The sequence below is a fragment of the Danio rerio genome, chromosome 4 (genome assembly GCF_052040795.2).
Source record: "Danio rerio strain M-AB ecotype USA chromosome 4, GRCz13ab, whole genome shotgun sequence".
Classification (NCBI taxonomy): domain Eukaryota; kingdom Metazoa; phylum Chordata; class Actinopteri; order Cypriniformes; family Danionidae; genus Danio; species Danio rerio.
Window position 1 is genome coordinate 34,296,659 of NC_141024.2, and position 14,223 is coordinate 34,310,881.

Here is a 14,223-nt window from a genome sequence, read left to right on the forward strand (position 1 = left end):
TGTTCCCCCTTTGTTGGCATGGGTTTCCTCCAGGTGCTCCGGTTTCCACCACAGTCCAAACACATGCGCTATAGGGGAATTGATGAACTACATTGGTCAAAGTGTATGAGTGTGAATGTAAGAGTGTATGGGTGTTTCCCTGTTCTGGGTTGCAGCTAGAAGGGCATCCACTGCGTAAAACATATGCTGGATAAGTGGGTTGTTCATTCCACTGTGGTGACCCCTGATTAATAAAGAGACTAAGCCAAAAATAAAATGAATAAATGAATGTACTTTTGAAAATGATTTTCCTTATTTTAGAGGAGAATTTGTTACTTTGTTTTCTGCTTTTATTTTGAGAAATTTTATGATCTCTGAAATATACAGGTTTAATAGTATTTAGAAAAATAAAAGTTTATAAATAATGTAAAACAGGTGACAGATGTAGCAGTTATCATCAGAATCGGTTAAAGCAGAAACACTTCAGGCAAACAAGAGAATTTCAGTAACAGAACGAGGTTTTTGCTTTCTGTGATCCTCTTCCAGAAACACACTCGACATTAAAAGGTGGAAATGAAATCATTAGAATGTCTTCATCTCAGCAGTAAAGTCTCAGAAACACAAAGAGATGATCGACAGATAATCAGACGACACTCATAGATGATATAAAGTACAGAAAGAGCAAACTCTCACCTCAAACAATACATGCAGATCTTTCTGTTCCTCCGCTGAACTGTTGAGCTGAACAATACATCTGAAAAATTCTTTCACTTCTGGAAAACACGTCACAACCTGTTTGAGACATGAGGAAATAACAATTCAGATGAACAACACAGAAACACAAGTAGATAAGAATTGAAGATAGAAATGGAGACTTTTGCTCAGCTAATAATAGCAGTGTTGCGAGTACAAAAGTAAAGCAGTCACTGGAACATAACAGGTCACTTTTGTGCTATATATTGTACTTGTTATAATCTCAGTAAAACAAATTACAATGAATAAATTTTATACCCAGTTACGTTGTGTGTTTTATATTGTCCCTGATGGGAAGTGTGCAGGGTTTAAAAGAGAAAAAAAAATAAAAGTAGCACAACAACAATGATGGAGCTGTTCAAAAGGCTTCAATAAGCTGTATTTTGGATACGATTCTGTCAGGGTCGTAGTTGGGGAAAAAGAAGCGAGGAACCAAATGCAGAGTGAAAGGTTATTTATTTATAATAAAATAAAAGGCAAAATAAACAACCCCGATGGGGAAAACAACAATTATACAAATAAACAATAAAAAAATAAAAAAAAGTAGGATGGAAGGCTGGTGGGGATCAGGACTGGAACAAGACAACATACAACAAGATAAGGCTACATACGGTGACGAACTGGCACAGGACAGCAAACATGAGAAGATTATAATAAAATAACAGAAATAAAATAACACACAGGTGAACAAACAGGTGTTAAAAGTGTGAATCTAATAAACTAATAATGGGTTAACAAGGAAGATGGGAGTAGACAATAGACGGAAGAGCACATGACACAAAGAGACAACACAAGCCATGCGCTCACATAAAACAAGACTAGAACACTCAGCCAATGAGAGAACTCATTAACTGCTTGTTCATGACAACACAAGCACACAACACCAAGAGAAGACTGAATGTGAGACACGAGTACACGATGAATAAAAACACTTACTGTTGCACTCACACACGCAACGTGCATGTTTTATCCCAGCGCCGACCGAAAATAAAACCAACTAGACTGAGACGCTGGGAATGAAACTTCATGCTGCAGACAGACGAACATGAACACCTAGACGAGAGCGCGCAATTGCAGACACGCACAGACCTCACGCACCCGCATAAAGAAGGAACGCGCACAGTCACAAATTCACAAATGGCGCTCATACAGAGACACAAAAATGACAGAAACGGTCAAAAGGTAAAAGCTAAAGAGACAAAGCTAGAGTCCTGATTCTGCCACCAAAACAAGAGTTTACAGAGTGGCAGAACCCTGACAGATTTAGGCATTATTTATCTCTGTAACACTACAGCAGAGCCAGACACAGCTTCATCACTCTCCATCAGACTACAGGATGGCAGACATGTTGCTCAGGTTTTAAGCTTATTTCAATTTATTTCATCTAAGCCTGTGACTGGAGTCAGTTGAAGTGTTTGTGTTTCTCTTCAGTGATTCTGCTTATTAACAGCAGGTCTTCATCATCAGTGCTCGATCATCATTTAATTGTATGAGTAACTTTAACTCAATGTAAAGAGGGACCAGATAGACTCTGAGCTGAGGAAATGTTACTCAGAGGAGTTGTGTGGTACACTCTCAGAAAAAAAGGTACAAAATTGTAGCTTTTAGGGTACAAGTTGTCCGTTACTGGTGTGGAGCCCTAAAGGGTACAATTTTGTACCTTAAAATTGTACCTTCTACATTTGTACCATTTAAGGGACAATTTTGTACCACCAAGGAAGGACACTGAAGGTACAAAAATGTACCTTATATATCCTTCAGGGTACTGGCCCAGGCATTTTGATCCTTTGGTGACTGCATGCAAAAATAAAAAATTAAATATTTTGGTTTACAGATGCCCATTTTTATTTATAAATATAGAAATATTTTATTACAACTCACAACTGAACGTGTCAAGAAATAAAATTACACAGCAAGTATAAAGCAGTCATAAAAACAGTAAAAGGACAATTTAGATACCATGTAAAAAAATCACTTACTGTACAGTAAATAATCTACACTAAAACAAAAAAACACAATAATACTGTTCAAGAACTATAATCACATTAGACAGGTTTACATCAAGTACTGCACTTTATAAAGTTTAAAGTATTTGTCTTTAGCCAGAATACTCAGTCATAATATATAATGTGTCATCAACATTTTCTCTGTATTTCAGAAAGAAGGCAAAGTTTCTCTATAAATATCTTCAACAGTGTAGAAAACCAAAAACATCAGTAGCCTCTTCCTCAACATCAGCAAAGATGTATAGTAATGAAGTAGAACTACTTCACTACTGTACATAAGTACTAAAAGGCAGTATCTGTACTCTACTGGAGTATTGTTTTTTTTCCTACTTCCACTTTTACTTCAGTACATATTTTTGATGAGTTTAATACTTTTTCTCCGATAGATTTTTTGTTGTGCTGCATCGTTACTTGTAACTACAGGTGTTAAAATTATTGATATCAGTTCAGTAATAGATCATAACCGGTTATTACATACTGACGTCATTTATCTCCTATGCGCAATGCCGCAATACTATGGCGAAGGAGATGAGGACGAGTAAATAACACTCTTACTACAATGAAGGAAGCACAGCACACAAGCCGCTATTTCACTACTACAGAGAAATGCTGTAAAACTCCATCTTTACCTCCCTCTCTCTCACTTTGGACATTTGACCCACTGGACTGTTTGTGAGGTGACTTTTCCTCTCCTCTTGGCTGTTAAATGAAGTTACTTAAGCTAATTTCGAGAGGAGCACATGATAGGATTGACTACAGCTGATCCCTATCACTAATCACTAACTAGCCAATCGGATCACTGAAAATTTAAAATAAATATCCAGCCTAAACTTCATTCCTCATCTTCGTTTTGGAAAACCCGGAAACAGCTAGTAACACAAGCAAGCAAAAATCTGCAAAATGTAAAAGCATCAAACTCTCTCCACCAGCAGCAGCAACAACAACAATAACAATATGAACCAAGCTAACAAGAGCAGAGCTCTCCCCGAAACTTCAGCCAAGGACCAGAATCAACTTACCCAGAGTGGGAACCAGCTTGAGCCCGAGGCTACAGTGCGAGGCCAAAGGCCAATCCGTTAAACAGCTACAAGGATATCTCGCCATCTTCAATCCTTAACCCCGTCTGCTACAAATCTCCATTCACCTTCAGCAGCCTCTTCGTACGCTTCAGCAACATTTTCACCAACCATCACCAGGAACATGTCCGCAAAACGAACTCCGCCAAAGCATTACAGACGCCGGTATTTTCATTTCATGCCGATGCAATAAGACTAAACTCTTCTTACTGTACACATCCATTACCTCATCTACTCCACCCACCAAAAAAAAACACAATCTCAACACCACCAAGACAATAGGAGCATTACAGAAACCACATCTACTCAAAACAAGGACATTAACCCAGACATTATCGCTACCCTGCAAAACAACGCCACTTTTTTCTGGCCACAAGTGCCCCATTCTAGCGCAACATCTACCCCTCATCCTCCTGCTACCAATCCTATAGTTTTCTCTGCCCTCCAACCTTCCATTTACATCGACCAACCTTATCCACTCCCACCAGCCTATAAATATCAGTCCTAATGTTCCTCTCCCTTCTTCCTTTCCTCCCTCCAATATTTCGTCTTTCATACCCTCTTCATCCCTCCACCAAGCACTCACATCCAATACTAACCCTCCCCAGCATCCTCCTCTCCCTACTAATATTTCTTACACTCTTCCCCCCTTTTCCCTAGCAACTGCCGTACCTCTTCCCATCCCTCAGAATGCTCCAGTCCACCCGTCTCCAATACAAACAGGAATCTCATCATCTCAGGTTTATCCAACGGATTTCACCCCAGTGTCTTTTCTTTTTCATCCTACAACCTGGCCTGCCCTAATTTAATGTCCGCCACCGCAGAACTAGAAGTCGTAGATCAATTGATCAAGAAAGAGATCGATAATAATTTTATGATCGGTCCCTTTCTCGCTACCCCCTTCATTGTCTACTGAATAAGTCCTATAGGCATATTTACCAAGAAATTTTCTGGCAAAAAAACGCCTCATAATTGACCTTTCATCCCCTCATAATCCTACTTCTCTAGCATTAACAGCATCATTCCTCCAGAGGAATACGTGCTAAACTACCACGATATAGACCAAGCTCTATTCCTGATCAAATTAGTCGGCCGCAACACTTGGCTCGCTAAAGTGGATATCTCCTCTGCATTCAAAGTCATGCCATTACACTCAGATTTCTGGCATCTTTTTGGCATTAATTGAAGATCTAAATTCTACTTCGCTGTACGCCTTACTTTCGGATGCAGAAGTAGTCCAAAAATATTAGACATGCTTTCGGAAGCTATATGCTGGATCCTGTCAAATAACTACGGCATTCCGCATATATTACATCTCCTCGATGATTTCCTCATTAACCCTGCAACAAGACACCTAGCAATAACTAAAAAAGTTTTCGATAATCTCTGTATTTCACGAGTTCACACCCCAACTAGGGTTATTCCCCTTATCAGGAAACAAAGAGGAGTTGGGATTCGAGCGAAGTATCTAGCCCGGCCCCAGAACGCTCCCCCCGGGAATGCAATGCATGAGGTGAGGTGACGGGTTGGTTGAGGGATGCTAAAGTCATGAGATGCTGCAGGTAAGACAGCTTTGGTATATATAGGGGTTGCTCAAGAACTGATTTGATGATGGGATAATTGTCAATGACGTATTCGATACTGAAGTATCTAGCCCGGCCCCAGAAGGCTCCCCAAAAAACGCTATTTGGTTACAGGACAGCAGCCAGACAATGTGCAAGCCCCCCAAAATTTGCTGATCTTAAAAATTTGGAGGGGTGCTGTAGAGTTATAAGGTATGTGTTTCGGGAGGAAGCATTTGCTGTGTTGATAGTGGTGCATGATGAATGTCTCCAGCAAGAGTGTCTGTTCCCACGGGAGACGGGCGTCTTCCATAGGAGCGGTCACTGCATTAGCAATGGTGTGTGTTAAAGTATGCATCCCCGTAATAAATGTCACTGTGCTGACAGTGGTGTATGATGAGGTATTCGTCTCTCATAGGAGTGGTCACTGCGCTTGCAGTGGTGTATAATAATAAGGTGTACGTCTCCTGTAGGAGCAGTCACTGCACTTGCAGTGGTGCATAATTATGAGGTGTACGTCTCCCGTAGGAGCGGTCACTGTACTAACAGTGGTGCATAATAATAAGGTGTGTGTCTCCTGTATGAGGTATGAGTGGTCACTGCCCTAGCGGCAGTGTGTATTAAGGTGTGCGTCTCCCGTAGGAGCGGTCACTGCGCTTGCAGTGGTGCATAATTATGAGGTGTACGTCTCCCGTAAAAGCGGTCACTGCGCTTGCAGTCGTGCATAATTATAAGGTGTACGTCTCCCGTCGGAGCGGTCACTGTACTAACAGTGGTGCATAATAATAAGGTGTGTGTCTCCCGTATGAGGTATGAGTGGTCACTGCCCTAGCGGCAGTGTGTAATAAGGTGTGCGTCTCCCGTAGGAGCAGTCACTGCCCTTGGAGTGGTGCATAATTATGAGGTGTGCGTCTCCCGTAGGAGCGGTCACTGCGCTTGCAGTGGTGCATATTTATGAGGTGTACGTCTCCCGTAGGAGCGGTCATTGCGCTTGCAGTGGTGCATAATTATAAGGTGTGTGTCTCCTGTATGAGGTATGAGTGGTCGCTGCCCTAGCGGCAGTGTGTAATAAGGTGTGGGTCTCCCGTAGGAGCGGTCACTGCACTTGCAGTGGTGCATAATTATGAGGTGTACGTCTCCCGTAGGAGCGGTCACTGCATTAGCAGTGGTGCATAATAAGATGTGCGTCTCCCGTAGGAGTGGTCACTGCACTAGCAGTAGTATGTAATTAAGTGTGTGTCTCCAGTAAGAGCGGTCACTGCACTTGCAGTGGTGCATAATAAGGTGTACGTCTCCAGTGGGAGCTGTCACTACACTTGTAGTGGTAAATAATAATAAAGTGGGCTTCCCCCGTGGGAGCAGTCACTGCACTAGCAGTGGTGCGTGATAAGGTGTACGTCTTCAGGGGGAGCTGTCACTGCACTTGCAGTGGCACATAATAGTAAGGTGTGCTTCTCCCATAGGAGCAGTCACTGCGATTGCGGTGGTGCAAAATAATAGAGTGTGTGTCTCCCGTATGAGTAGTCACTGCCCTAGCAGCAGTGTGTAATCCGGTGTGCGTCTCTTGTAGGAGCGGTCACTGCGCTTGCAGTGGTGCGTAATATTAATGTGTGCGTTTCCCATAGGAGCGGTCACTGAGCTAGCAGTGGTGCATGATAAAAAGGTGTGTGTCTCCTGTAGGAGAGGTCACTGCACTAGCAGTAGTATGTAATAAGGTGTGCATCTCCCATAGAATCGGTCACTGCGCTTGCAGTAGTGCATAATGATAAGGAGTGTGACTCCGGTAGCAGCGGTATAGGGTGTACGTCCCCAGTGAGAGCGGTCGCTGTACAGCAGCAACCTTATGATAGAACTCCTTGAAGGGGTTAATGACCAGGATTAGGAAAGGTTTAGGGGTTGAAATAGTAAAAAGGGGGCAATGATGGCGCATTTCCACTGACTTTCAGTTTAGTTTCTGTGGAAAACGTAATTGATAGTATTACAGGAACTTAAGGTAGTGCGAGGAGCATTGAGTAGTAGCCGAAAGTTTGAATGGAGTTCCATGGTTTATATTGAGTGCAATTACGACTTGAATCGCTGTGAAAATAGATGGGGTAAGCTAGTCATGGGATTCTGGATGATTTCTGAGCTGAAATTTCTTATCGCTTGGTGTTATTATTAGTTCATAATTATAAAATTTATTTAATTAAGCAATTTATTTTATATACGCGTGTTGTCTATGTAAACGTTAATAACGTATTTAAGTTAATACATGTTAAGTACTTAGACGATGAATCTAAGCAATATAGTCTATACGTGGCCCAGGATCACAGGTGGAAGCGAAAGAGAAGAGTGGAGGGGCTGCCGGCGTTAGTGACGTAAGCGGAGGCAGCCTCACGCTGGCACTTACGTCGGGGCCTGACAGAAAGTTGGGGACTAGAGCTATTTGCGGAGGCATGCTCGCGCTACTGATGACCCTAGGATCACAGGTCGGAGGAAAAGAGAAGAGGGGCTGCCGGTGTTAGTGACGTCAGCGGAGGCAGCCTCACGCTGGCACTTACGTCGGGGCCTGACAGAAAGTTGGGGACTAGAGCCGTTTGTGGAGGCATGCTCGCGCTACTGATGACCCTAGGATCAAAGGTGGGAGGAAACGAGAAGAGGGGCTGCCGGCGTTGGTGACTTCAGCGGAGGCAGCCTCGCGCTGGCACTTACGTCGGGGCCTGACAGAAAGTTGGGGACTAGAGCTGTTTGCGGAGGCATGCTCGCGCTACTGATGACTCTAGGATCACAGGTGGAAAGAAAAGAGAAGAGAGGAAAGCTACCGGCGCTAGTGACATCAGCGGAGGCGGCCTCACGCTGGAACTTGCGTCGGGGCTAAGGAAAGTTGGGGGCTAGAGCCGATTGCGGAGGCATGCTCATGCTACTGATGGCCCTAGGATCACAGGTGGAAGGAAAAGAGAAGAGAGAAGGGGCTGCCGGCATTGGTGACATCAGCGGAGGCAGCCTCAAGCTGGAACTTGCGTCGGGGCTGAAGAAAGTTGGGGGCTAGAGCCGATTGGGAGGCATGCTCACGCTACTGTTGGCCCTAGGATCGCAGGTGGAAGGAAAAGAGAAGAGAGAAGGGGCTGCCAGCGTTGGTGACATCAGCGGAGGCAGCCTCACGCTGGAACTTGCATCAGGGCCTGAACAAACCTGATTAATCTGCAAGCGGCATAAAGGAAGAGTCCGCTTGTTAAGTGGCGACCTGTTGGTGACGTATGTAATACTGTTTCCGGGTCCAAGCCACCAGTCATTTAAGTTGAGAAATTTAATCTTTATGATCACTTTAAATTATTATCACACAATAAAGTTAATTTTATAAAAAATCAGTGTACGCAACCATGGCTTGCTGCATAACAAATACCAAAAACTTAACAATTTATAAAAATTAATCACTTTCTGCACACTTTCTGTGTGGACGTATGTATTGTGAAAGTAATAAATCGCTTTGTAAACATTATAATTAACATTTCATGAATCTCCCCATGCAGTAAGTTGAAAAATTATTTGTTTATGATCAATTTTAAACATATTACACAATAAGTTTGTTTTATACAAAGTCATGTTGTACACAACCATTTTTGGGCTTGCTGTGTAACAAATACCAAAAATTGTAATAATTTATAAAAATTAATCAATTGCGTCATGTATGAGGCAAAGACATATATATTGTGATCATGATTTCCGAAAGTAATAAATCGCTTTGTAAACGTTATAATTACCATTTCATGGGTCTACCCATGCAGTTGAATAGAGCGCTTGGACCCGGAAGCCGTTTCGCGTGACGTCACACTCACGAGCGGACAGGCTTGTTATTCCTAAATTTGGCGCGCCAAGAGCAGGCATTGCGGGCGCAACTAAGTGGAAATGTTCCGTGCGTGAGGGGTAGATGAGGCCGTAGCGAAGACGTGCTCACGCTGTCCTAGCAAATTGGCCGATGGTGGCGCTCTCGCCTGTAAAGCGGTGGCCTGGCACTCGCTTGATCTGGGCCGGTGGTTTCCAACTGGGGAGCGGCTCAGGTTTGTTATCGGTTTCTGGAAGAGCGGTGGCGTGGCAGGCCTAAGTTAAGACCGCGGACTCTGTTGATATGCTCTGCCGAGTGCTGATGCGCTGGACGTCGGCTTGGTGTTTGCAAGAGGAGCCGTGTCATCCTCATGGAAATTTGCTGTTTGGACAAGGCTACAGCGATTGGATGTGCCAATGCTAAAGTCGTGAGATGCTGCAGGTAAGACAGCTTTGGTATATATAGGGGTTGCTCAAGAACTTATTTGATGATGGGATAATTGTCAATGACGTATTTGATACTGAAACTTCTGTGCATGCTCCTCCCGAAATTTGTTTACAAAACATCACTCCGCTCGCAAAGGAGAAAACCTCGGGACCTGGTTCGTCACTAGAATTTCTAGGCATCAACTTGGATTCAAATAAATTCCAAGCTTCCTCACCTAAAGAAAAAAAAAACTAGCAAATTCGCAAACCAGCCTTTTTATTAAAGGCGTCAAAAAAGCCCACCCCTCCCTCCTAGACTCTAGGCTGCCCATCACACACTATATACTGTCCAAATGTATCTCCACCCTCCGTAAAGGCTACATATCCACAAACACAGATCGTACATTGGACGCTATGTTCATACTTTCATTTTTCGGATTCTTAAGATTTTCCGAAATTTCCATAACTTCAATATTTGTACCCAGCATCCACCCCACCATATCAGATCTAACTTTGGTTGACAGGGAAACAATATCCTTCCTCATCAAGCAAAGCAAGACAGATCAATCCCGCAAAAGACACCTCATTTACATATTCGACACCCCCTCCTCTACACTACCGTTCCAAACACCCCTAGCATACATTCACTACAGGAAAACTTCCCTTCTTCTTCGTAGATGACCTATCTCACCCAGTAACACGCTTTTGGTTACAAAAACACCTTAAAGCAGTCCTTCGTCTTTCAGGATTTTCACCAGAATTATATTCCAGCCACTCATATAGAATTGGAGCTGCCACTACTGCAGCTCATAGAGGACTATCCCAACAGCATATACAGACACTAGGAAGGTGGTCATCTGATACCTTCAAGTCATACATTCGCTTAAGTCAAAGTCATCTCAAAGAAGATGTCAAAGAACTGATTTGTCATCATGCCATACCATAACGCAACAACCTCCCCACATACGAGGAATGCGCATGGCATGTGTGCACATATACATAAATATATGCCTATATGAATAATATATATTGATATGCCTGCGTGTGCCCACGCATGCAGACATATATATTATTTCATAGTGCTGTCACCCCTAAGCTCTGGCCACCGCAGGGGCGGTCCCAGAGCTTAAACCCCCTTTTTCCCTCTAGGAGTCTTCAATGTCCAAACTCCCCTTTTCCAGACTCCTGCTAAAACCAGCCTTTGATAGCTCAACTTTCCGAGCTGTGACTACAAGCACGAGTCACGTCACGTCACGAGTCATATATATAAAAAGCGCTCGTAATTTGCAATCTGAATATAAGCTTCAATATTGTTTTGAGTGGATTATGGAGTATTTTTGTGACGCACAACTTTGAAAGGTGTGTGTTAAAGCTGTTATAATCTATCAGATCTGTGGTTCAAGTGCGAGAGGAAAACAGTATCATAAGCCATGTTTCTTCTCGTTCTGCTTAATCACGTGCCCCCAAAAAAGATATTTAAAATAAACAAAACAATATTATGTCTTTTGAATGCTTTCTTTAATAATTACATTACCCAATACTTGTACTTTTACTTTCAGTACTTGAGTAGTAAATATTTAAATAAATTACTTGCAATACTGTTGTACAAAAATGTTGAATACTTTTGTACTTCCACTTAAGTATGGTGCTTAAAGAGCACTTCAACTTCTACTCAAGTCACTTTTTTGATAAAGCACTTGTACTTTTACTTAAGTCTGCATCTCTAGTACTTCATACTTCTCTGCTGATAACATAATCAAGCATTATCTAAGGCCCCGTTTACACTTGTGCGTTTTAGTTTTAAAATGGCGTTTTATAATGAAAACGATCCGCGTCCACACTAGCGTTTCACCCAGCGTTTCTTAACAGCTCTCCGTCCACACCAAAACGCTAAAAACGCACATCACGTGACCACACACACACACTCTCGGGCAAGCGCTGCAGCCTATCTACCCAGACGAGAGCTCTGCTTGTCGGGCTGCTCATCAAGCATCTCCCGCTGGATCCCTGACTTTGGTTGTTGGAATCTATTACTTGTTCTCAGGTAACGTGTATTGGCTAAGGGCAAAGATAGGTTAATAATTAATGGAACCATGGACATTCTGTATATTGACTGATTGCTTGCCTTTTTTTCCCTATAATGTATAAACTCATTGTATGTTATGATATTCAGCAAAAGAGAGGGTATGTTTTGTATTTTTACTGAAACTGAAAGGAGGCAGTTGTTATAGGCTCCGTTTTGTAATAAATATTCACACAGTAAAGATGATGCTCATATATGCAGCATGACGCCTCAGCATTTCTGCTGTCTGTTATTAAGTTGCTAATATCAAAATGAAAATAGGCAGTTCCTTAAATCATTTACATTTACATTTAGTCATTTAGCAGACTTACAAATGAGGACAAGGAAGCAACTTACACAACTATAAGAGCAACAATGAATAAGTGCTATAGGCAGTTTCAGGTCTGTAAAGTCTAAGAAGGGAAGTATTAGAAGTATTAGTAATTTTATTTATTTATTTATTTATTTTTTTTTTTGGTTCAGTTAGCGTGGGATTGAGCGTGAGTGTTCGCGAAAGTGATTTCTTCCCTCTTTGGGATGGAACCACGAGGCGACGTTCATTCACAGAACGCAAGTTTCTGGAGGGCACATAGATCTGCAGAAGTGAGAGCAGTCCAGTCCCACCCCCTCTCCCTGTCTGACGAGGAATGTGGGAAAAAGAGAAGTTAGCAGAAAGAGTAGCATGTGTAGCAGTGTCCTCCGGCCTCAACTAGGTCTCAGTTAGAGCCATGAGATTATAGTCAGAATATGTAGCTATGGAGGTAATAAAATCTGCCTTGTTAACAGCTGATTGACAATTCCAGAGCCCCACGGAGAGAGAGAGTTGTGAAATAGCAGATACATGTATTGAACGAAGGTTGTGAGGATTACGCCTGCAGTGTACCTCCCGTGTTTTGAGAGTGTTAATAACAACAGGAATTAGTAAACACATAATAAAAGTGCAATGAAAACAAAAATAAGTGTAAAGATAAAGTAAAACAAGAAAGTAAAGTACTCAAGTGCTTTGTCGGTGTCTTTGCTCGGTGGAGTTGCGCAGGTAGAGTCGATGGCGAAGGTAGTCGATGGTCTTTACACTCGTCGGTCTTCACACAAGGCGGTCTTCACACGAGGCTGCCGCTGCCGCGGTGAAACTAGTTGCTTATATACACCCCAAAGCACTAGCTGATTAAATTCAGCTGGACACGCCTCGAGAGTCAAAACAACGACCGAAACTGCGGCAGATGACGCGAAACCGTCTGCGTTCGCCACACCAGCTCTTATAGTAACCAAGGAAACAGTGGCTAAACACTTCTAGTATTATACACAACTGAAAGCAAGTTTAAATGTCCTACAACCTTACACAAACAGCTGAAAACAAGTCCTCAAACCATACACAACAACTGAAACAAGTCTAAATGTACTTACAGGCTGCTGGTCTCATTGGTAGAGTGCTTCTCCTGCCAACTAAAGCTAGCGTGCTCACTATATAGTGTTTACCTGGCGTTTGGACACGCCTCGAGAGTCAAAACAACGGCCGAAACTGCAGCGGACGACGCAAAACCGTCTGCGTTCGCCACACCAGCTCTTTAGTAACCAAGGAAACAGTGGCTAAACACTTCTAGTATTATACACAACTGAAAGCAAGTTTAAATGTCCTACAACCTTACACAAACAGCTGAAAACAAGTCCTCTAACCATACACAACAACTGAAACAAGTCTAAATGTATTTACAGGCTGCTGGTCTCGTTGGTAAAGTGCTTCTCCTGCCAACTAAAGCTAGCGTGCTCACTATATAGTGTTTACCTGTCGTTTGGACACGCCTCCCGAGTGAACTGTGTGTAACGTTAGGCTACTTAATATTGAGGAAAAGCCCCAATCATGGAAGCGAATGTCGGCAGTTTTCAGATGTCTCCGTTTTCCCCCATCCACATTGAGACAGAGCAGCAGCGTTTTAGAATGAAAACGGCCTCTCCAGCGTTTCCAAAATGCTCTGTTTTCGGCGCTTGAAAACTCCGGCGTAGAGTGGACGGATGGCGTAACCGTAGCAAAACTTGTGCGTTTTGCAACGAAAACGCATTAGTGTAAACGAGGCCTAAGTGTGAATTCTTGAAGTTAGCTGAAATTGCTCCTCACCCTCATAAAAAGCTTTATGACATTGTGGTAAGTCCACCACATTGGCCCATGAAAAAAAAAAAAAAAGTCATGCAAGTGATCATTCATTCCAGCCTGAGAAAATACAAAGATGAATTCTGGCACTCCACCACGTTTTCAGACATTTGTAAAACCAGAGGGAAAAAGTTTGCTGAGGATTTATCCAAAATAGTTTGGGAGGCTTATTATGCCTTATAGCTGATGATCAACGAGGCCAGAGCCGCGGGGAAGAAAGCATGCTACTGTAACCCTTATGTAAAATCCCTATAAAGAATGAATGATGTTCTGACATGTGTATACATATTTATATCTGAACACAGTTATCTTTAATTGTGCCCTTAGGTCATTTTGTCGGTGAAAACCCAATATCAGAGAATCTGCCTGGAAACTAGAGTGTATTAGCAAATGAAAATCTCCTATTGGTTAA

General features: G+C 42.6%; 2 protein-coding genes across 2 annotated transcripts in view; one reads left to right on the top strand and one right to left on the bottom strand.

Moving 5' to 3' along the window:
- Positions 1 to 714, bottom strand: part of LOC137491180 (NACHT, LRR and PYD domains-containing protein 12-like) — an 83,869-nt gene extending 83,155 nt beyond the window's left edge. The window contains exon 1 of the mRNA XM_087248487.2: positions 673 to 714. The gene's annotated coding sequence lies outside the window, so the exon portion shown is untranslated. The remainder of the gene's footprint in view (positions 1 to 672) is intronic.
- Positions 1 to 14,223, top strand: part of LOC101886704 (zinc finger protein) — an 846,922-nt gene that overhangs the window by 295,254 nt on the left and 537,445 nt on the right. The gene's annotated exons all lie outside the window — the stretch shown is intronic.